At 34.8% G+C, this 7,681-nt stretch overlaps 1 pseudogene; it reads right to left on the reverse strand.

Moving 5' to 3' along the window:
- Positions 1-1,855: 1,855 nt before the first annotated feature.
- On the reverse strand, positions 1,856-4,264 carry LOC102596200 (germacrene C synthase-like; annotated as a pseudogene).
- Between the last annotated feature and the right edge of the window lie 3,417 nt (positions 4,265-7,681).

The following is a 7,681-nucleotide window of genomic DNA, read 5'->3' on the forward strand; positions in this document are numbered from 1 at the left end:
AACTAGGGACCTAATGGGTGAAAGGAACCCACTAGCGAAATACCACATACCTGGTGACGAATTCCACGGAGAAATCTTTCGATTTCAGGGCTGGAACCGAAGGAAACTTGTTGCGTTCTTGAACTAGGGTTCTTGACCTCTTTTCTCTTACACTCTAATTTTTCTAAGTTTTTGATTAATGATTTGACTTAGATAAGTTCTAGTTATGTTTCTAGGCTTAAACTGACTAAAACCTCATGATTTAGGGTCTAAACGACGTATCTTAGGGGTCCAACGAAATAGGAAAAGACCAAAAGACCCCTGACTTAACTGTTGTCGGAGTGACCGACGGATTGGACCTACGGGCCGTAGTTCAATCTACGGTCTGTAGATTGGGGTCGTCGATCAACTCTTCCTGACAGAGCTTCACTAAAACAAGCATAACTTTTTACTCGGAGGTCGAATTTTAGGAAACTCGGTGGTATTGGAAAGAGAATTCAATTATCTATCATATCATAAGTCATAGGACACATAATTCCTTTTGTGCTAAGAGTTATGACCATCTGAAGTTGACCCAATCAACAATTTTCATCTAACTGGCTGCTGACCCTCACTTACGGTCAGACCTACGGACCGTGGATCGAACGACGGTCCGTGCTGGTCGGCTGTAGTTCGTGTCAGAGGCTGGGTAAATGAGTCTTGATCCACGGACATAGACCACAGACCACAGACCACAGACCACAGACCGTGGTTTTGACATACAGATCGTGGGTCTGTTTGTGGGTCGAGACTTAGCCGATTTTCTGAGCTGGGTTGGGGAGGGGTTGCAGTGGTGAACCACGGACCACTAGCACGGGCCGTGGTCTGACCTACGGTCCGTGGATGGCAACCGTGGGTTGCACCTGCAACTTCTCAAAATCTGCATTTTTGGTCTGTTTCGGATACGGGGTGTTACTGTTCTTTTATAATAATTTAATTAAGAAGAAAATGTGTTTAAAAACAAAAAATAATATATTGGAAAAGGACATTTTTGACCCATTTAGTAACTATAGGGACATTTCTGGACCAAAATATTGACTGCAAGGGCATTTTTGAGTCAAATTATAAACCCATGATATTTTTGTTCCTTTCACATAGTTTAAGGACATTTTTGATCTTTTTTCCCTAAAAATAAAAATAAAAAAACGTGCCAGCTGCAGCAATTTCCCACGCCAGTAGCCTTTTTTTTTCTTCTTAAAAGAATGTGGGCAGCAATTTTACAAAATTAATTGATGCCAATGGGATTCGAACCCGCAACATCAACCTTATAAAGTTGCCCTTCTACCGTGGCACCACATACCAGTTTTGTTCACTGGGTGGCACGCTATATATTTATATAAATATTATATATATATACCTATGTATACATAGAGTTTCCGTCAAAGTTCGTGGGTGGCGTGGCACCCCCACACCCTTTAATAGTTCCGCCCCTGATGGTATCTATGTCAGTGAGAAGGGTAAAATTGTTGAAGAAGAATGAGTATTTTAGAAGTAGGCATGTTGATAATTACCTATATCCCAAATGCTGGTTTTACTATCTATTTTAAATTCTTTTGGAGACTATATATTATAGATGATATAATACAACACAGTATGATACAATATAGCACAACACGATATAATACAACACAATATGATACAATATAGCACAACACAATACAATACAACACAGTATGATACAATATAGCATAACACAACACAATACAATACAGTATGAAACAATACATAACAATAATCAAAGAGTAAGAGGAATCACTGGTTCTTTTATTATCAATCACATAAATAGAAGGATTTCAAGTTATATGCCTCCAAATTAGTACTTGACCATGATTCGGCATAATTATCCTCATATCTTGACAGGTTCAACCAGTAACAAGTTAATCATGCTTTTAAGTTTGCCTTTGGAGTTTGTGTATCCATCTTCCTCTTTATATAAAGTGTCCATCACACATGTGAAATATAAAGCTCGTTCGCGAACAAACATTGGTACTTCAGTTGGAAAAATGAGTTCTTTGATTATGTCCTTCCATCCGTTGACTACTTCTTTGTGAAACTTAGTGTATATCTCTTGCTTCGACGCTCCATATTCTTTCATGTAGCATTCAATAGTTGAAGCTACATGTTCTCTTTGTTGTTCATTCTACATGAAACAAATTTCAATATATCTTTAGTACAATAAGTATCTAAAATTAATAGAAAGAAGAGGAATTACGTATTATATAAGATATTGTTTTATTACTTCATATCCAATCATATCGTCCATTCGTCTGTTAATTATCGATGCTGCACGAACTATTAAAGGTTCATTTATCATCCATTCAAATGTCTCTTGGCTTATAAATTCGTCCATACCGATCAAGGAAGTTGTTGCTGCCATCATATACCCACAACTTACTAGTGCATTCTCCAAATGCTCCTCATATTTTGGAGTATAGCCAGCATCCAACCATTGAGCTTCCTTAAAATAGGCTCTCACCAACTTTTTCATCTAAATAGTTATTGTAAAAAATAAATAATACAGTAAAAGTACTATTTAGTCGTCTTTTGGAATGAGAATGATGATTAATTTTAATATAAGTTAATGAATATTAGTTACCTCATATTTTGCATCGTATATGGTCCGAGTTACCTTCTTTTGCCAATAATTGTTACATTTCATTGGAAATGTGTTGAAGAGCTTGATAAGCAGGTCTCATTTATGGCGGTAGTGAATTAATCACACTAATGTCCCATCTAAAAGTCAAGTATCAAAATTAATTACAAGGTACTAGTAATTTTTTTTACGTCTTGCACATATTGTTGTGTAGCATTTCACGATAACAACGTCAAGATATGTTTTTTCACACTCATCAATAATGGATTATTCTCATAATTATATAAATTAAGAGAAATAAGTATTTTTCAAAATACTCTGTTCTTGTCCATATAGTAGTTATTAATCTCTCTAATAATATATGTAGTTTTACCTCTGGATGACATCAATGAAGGGCACAAGTTCATCATAGGTTGCATAGGCATCAAAAGTGTCATCAATAATTGAGGTCATCTTGAGTACTTTTGTTAGCATTTTTCTAGCACGACTATACTTTGGCTCAAAATACCTTCTTAATATCCAAAAGTAACACTCAACCAATCTGTCTCTTGCATAAGGATATTTATTTGCAAAATCCAAATCTTTCCACCACCTACATATATCAAAAGAACAACAATTTTGTTGCGTGCATTTCATTTTTATTCCAAATTACCATTACTCATCTAATTAAAGAAGATATATTGACCAAATAATGTAGTACGTACCTTGTAAGCTCACTAAGCTCTCTTTGGTGGAACTTTTGCAGCACGTTGAAATCCAATTTAGCAAATTTCAAAAGCAAATGGTTGTGTGCATCATTGATTTTGTAAATGGATATGTATTTCCTTGCTCCCACCCTTGGTAAAGTCATGCGAATAGGCTGTTTTAAGGCCTCAATAACTTCAACCTTAAGAGAGTTATTGCACAAGTTGGAGACAATAGACTCGAGATGAGTAGTGGTAAAGGTAAGAGCTTCTTCAAGAATCTCCTCATCGCGCACTCTCAGATGTGATGCTTCATACAAACTCAATAATCCTTGGACATCATTAGTAAGCGTTTCCTTGAATTTCCCATCTTGGTTGGTGAATTGCTTGAAGACATCTGGTTAATCAAACATGATGTTCATTGTTAGTAAAAAATTAACCTTGAACACCCAATTAATAAAGAAAAGTACTAGAGTAGATTTACCTGAAGACATGTAATGGCCTTGTTGCCTCACAAGTCGAAAACGAAGAGAAACAACGTAAAGGTTGTCATCATTTTGTTGGAACGCATAAAAAATATTTTGAATGGATGTTTCAATTTCATTAACAAAATGATATGCCACTCCCAATCGTTGCATTGCGTCTATCAACACAAGTTTTTGTTAAGTACCCTTTGGAGCTTCCACCAACATTTTCCTGATTGTTTCTTTGTACTCATTAATTTCAACTTTTTCCTGGTTAGCAATTTCCTGCATTCAAAAAATACTCATCATACGTTAATTAATTAATCAAATATTATGTTACATCTTAAACGTCTCGTTGTAATATTTAAACAACAATTAACATAGAAAAAAAATGTATTAAAGAAATATGTGTGACTGACTTGAGTATAAGAAAGGAAATGATATCCCCAAACAGTTGGGTGAAAATTTGCCAAGGGGCGACACTTAATAGGAGAAGAAGAAGCCATCGCTTGTTCAAAAGTTTTTTTTTCTCTTACTTTTTTTTCGAGCTTAATTTGTGGGTTTAAGTTATGCTAATAGGATGGCCTATTTATAATGTACCGTAGTCCATTGAATTGAAATTTTAGGATTCAATTAATTTGTTATTGGTTGCTTAAGTCTACATTATAAGTCAAGGCTTATTAATTAGTATTAGTTGTTAGAAAATAGCATATAGATCGGAAGCATTCTAGAATCATACATCTTACATGAATATAGACAATAACCATAAATACGTATCACTTACAAAGCATGCTGAAAATTAACTCAGGGATTACCTCTTAAAGCGTTTGCAGATATCTTGAAGTAAATCAAACTCCAGATCTACGGTCTTCTACATTGATCCCAAACTAACAATTGAACTTTGTCAATACTTGGGTGGTCAATTATTGTATAGAAAACCGAATGTTTTTCTATGTTAGAAGAATCGCTACATATAGAGATTTCTTCCCAGTTCAATAAGGAGAAGAAAATGCAAATCCCTTTTCTTCAAGAAGAGAAACACACGTTTCTTTTTCTTTCTTGAAAAAAATTGCACACTACTTTTCCTTCTTCTACTAGAAAATAGGATTCTGAGTTCTAGTTAAATACGGACACTGTAGGGACCACATAATTAATAACTGAGGCTTCCTAATATGTAAATAATTTCAAATAATTAACTTGAATTATTCTTACCATAATAAATTACAAATCATTCCATTAGAAATTCGTAATTGCACTCCTCTATTTATATTTCGAATCCCCCCATTAAACACTTATGTAATTCCCCATGTTAAGATTACAAATACTAATTAATAAACTAAATTATTGACGAATTTAATTCAATGATTAACTTCCTTTAGAGAAATACTTAACTTATTTCATGTGCCAGATTCATAAATCTATCGGCCGGGTTTACACATGAAATCTTATAAGCTTCTCATAAAAAAAGTGTATCATCAATATCTATATTGAGACACTGATTCTATCAACTAACTAATTATTTCACCAATATATATTATTATCATCCAATCTACCAGACATATTTATCCATCTCAGAATCTCACCTTTTTAATAAATCAAAACGATAATTAATATATACAAATCATAATCGTTATATCAAGATTAAGAATATAAGTACATTTAACATTTTAGAGAATATGTTTTTATCATTCCGTCTAAAACATCTATCTCTACTGGGTCCCGTTCAATAATTACAAAATGCACTAGCACAAGAAGTTAGAACTATACCATTCTCATAATCAAGATAAATTACATTTAATCCCGTGCTACAATCTTTCTGATGGTTTGTTCAAATTTTCATCTACGATTGTGAACTATAACTTTTAACTCATAAAAATCGATGATTTAATCTTCTGTGTATAAGCATAAACTCTATACACCAAATCATCTATTATATAAGCTGAGGACACATATGCGTCAAATTGATCTATTTAATGTAACACTTATTGAATTGAACAAATAAATAAATAATTGTTCAATAAATAATACTATATTAAAACGCATGGTTAATAGTATATCCTAACAATCTCCACTTAGACTCATAACCATGCACCTACAACTCTAACACCCATTCCTTCAACATGCCTATCAAAAGACTTTTACGGTAAAGCTTTTGTGAAAGGATCTGCCAGGTTATTTTTTGATGAAATCTTCGCAACCATCACATCTCCTCCCTGTACTATGTCTCGAATCAAATGTTACTTTTGCTCAATGTGCTTTACCTTCTTATGACTTTGTAGTTCCTTTGAATTTGCAACCACACCACTATTACAATGATTTAAAGATGGAGATAAAAACACAAACTACTTTCACAGTGTACTAAAAGGAGAAGGTTATAGATTCTAAGAATTAAGAATGACATAGGTAAGTGGATTATGGAGACAATAAAATTGCCAAAGTTGCCGTCAAACACTTCCAAAGACAATTCAACCTTAGCCATCCTAACAACGATCTTACTATAATGGACTACATTCCAAAAGTCATTACAAATGATGATAATCAGATGCTAACTAGGATTCCCGATGAAAAGGAAATCAAGCAAGTTGTCTTTAGCATGAGTACAAAAAGCTCTGCAGTGCGGATGGATATAATGATATGTTTTTCCAATCTTGTTGGTCTATTATCTACATTGATGTTATTGCATTTTTCAAGGGCAATAATCTCACTAAATTCTATACTCATTCCTGTTTGACCTTGATTCCAAAAATTGAGTCTCCAACTAATTTTGTTGAGTTTATGTCACGCCCTGAGCCTACACCCTGGGCGGGACTGGCACTCGAAGACCATTGCTGAATTAAACATGCTTGGCGCGTGGGTGAACTAACACAACACTATGTTATCTCGCATACCTTGTAGGGATCACCCCGGCGAATTCCACAAGCCAAGCTTCGACGATCTTGAACGTTCTTGTTTTCTCTTCTCCTTTCTCCTCTTTTCTCCTTTCTCCAAGCCCTAGCGTAAATTCCAATTTTCTAAAACTGACTAAATCTGATTTGACCCATATTAAACTCCTAAAAATGGATTAAAATCTAGGGAAAGGAAAAGACTAAAATACCCCTTTAAAATTCGGATTGGACATTTCCTTATTCCAACAACCCAACTTCCAAAGGGAATAACTCACTCATACGAACTCGGAATTATGCAAACTAGGCGGCGTTGGAAAGATCATTCCAACCATATCTAGAACTACACCTAACTCATCCTGAGCTAGGAGTTATGGTCGTTTGAAGTTTACCAAAGACTCACTTTAACTAACTTAAAATTTTCCAGATTTTCTTATACTTTCCAAAAATGACTAGTTCCAGATTTTTAAATTCTTTCTAGTTCTTTCTAGTTGCGAGATGTTACAATTATTTCCCCTTGGGAACATTCTTCCTCGAATGAGATTACTCTTACTAGGTTTAGGGTGCAACATCAAACTTAAACACCCAACAAGCAAATGCAAACAAAACAACATGCTCACTCATAATTTAAAAAGCCCTAAGAAGAGAATTAGTACCTTGGTCTGCATTTTCCCCGGACTCAAAGAGATATGGATATCTTTTCTTCATATCCTCTTCATCTTCCCAAGTAGCTTCTTCAACAAATTGATTCCTCCAAAGGACTTTGACTGACACAACCTCCTTTGTTCTCAACTTGCGAACTTGGCGATCTAGAATCTGAATCGGAATCTCCTCATAAGATAAGCTATCATTGATCTCGATATTTTCAGTTGATATGATCAATGAAGGATCGCCCATGCACTTCTTCAACACGGAGATGTGAAACACCGGATGAACCGCTGCTAATTCTTGTGGTAGCTCCAACTCATAAGCTACATTGCCAATCCTCTTGACTATGCAATAAGGTCCAATATACCGGGGACTAAGTTTCCCCTTCTTACC

Source organism: Solanum tuberosum, unplaced genomic scaffold (assembly GCF_000226075.1).
Source record: "Solanum tuberosum cultivar DM 1-3 516 R44 unplaced genomic scaffold, SolTub_3.0 scf00579, whole genome shotgun sequence".
Taxonomy (NCBI): domain Eukaryota; kingdom Viridiplantae; phylum Streptophyta; class Magnoliopsida; order Solanales; family Solanaceae; genus Solanum; species Solanum tuberosum.